We start from the raw sequence: 633 nt of genomic DNA, 5'->3' as shown, positions 1-633 counted from the left end.
AAGGATAACATATGATTATAGTTTTCATTCAAAAATATCGAACGATTTTAACAAAAGGAAACATAGGATTATTGGTTTTATTGAAGAATATGAGACATTACTATATGAAAACATACGATTTGGGTTTTGTTTAGTCGATGATTTCAAAAAGAGAATTAGGGTTTTAATTAAAAGCATATGAGATATTTGAAAAGAAATCATAGGATTTCGAATTTGATTGAAAGATAGGATTAGTAATGTTTTCTATTTGGAAATTTCTCCCTAGAAACATAGGATTTGGGTTTTAATTAAAAACTACCATACAATCCCCACCAGAAAAATAGGTTAGGTTTTTTATTGACATTCGGAAAAGAAAATGTAGGATTAGGGTTTTGATTGAAAAATAGGACATTTTCCAATTAGATGTTAATTCAAAAATAGCGACAGTTCCTAACCCTAATCCTATGAATCTGAATGCCACTATTTTTGAATCAAAACACTAATCCTATGTTTTGTTCGTAGTGTCTCCTATCTTTCAAATTAAGACCATGTAATCACTAAAATATGTTTTCTTTTCTTCATTATTGTGATTTATCATTTTTGAATTAAAACAATATACCCTTAATCCTTTGTTTTCTGAATGGCCCAATTTTT

The sequence above is a fragment of the Dioscorea cayenensis genome, chromosome 20, assembly GCF_009730915.1.
Source record: "Dioscorea cayenensis subsp. rotundata cultivar TDr96_F1 chromosome 20, TDr96_F1_v2_PseudoChromosome.rev07_lg8_w22 25.fasta, whole genome shotgun sequence".
NCBI lineage: Eukaryota > Viridiplantae > Streptophyta > Magnoliopsida > Dioscoreales > Dioscoreaceae > Dioscorea > Dioscorea cayenensis.
Note: the sequence above shows the minus strand (reverse complement) of the source record.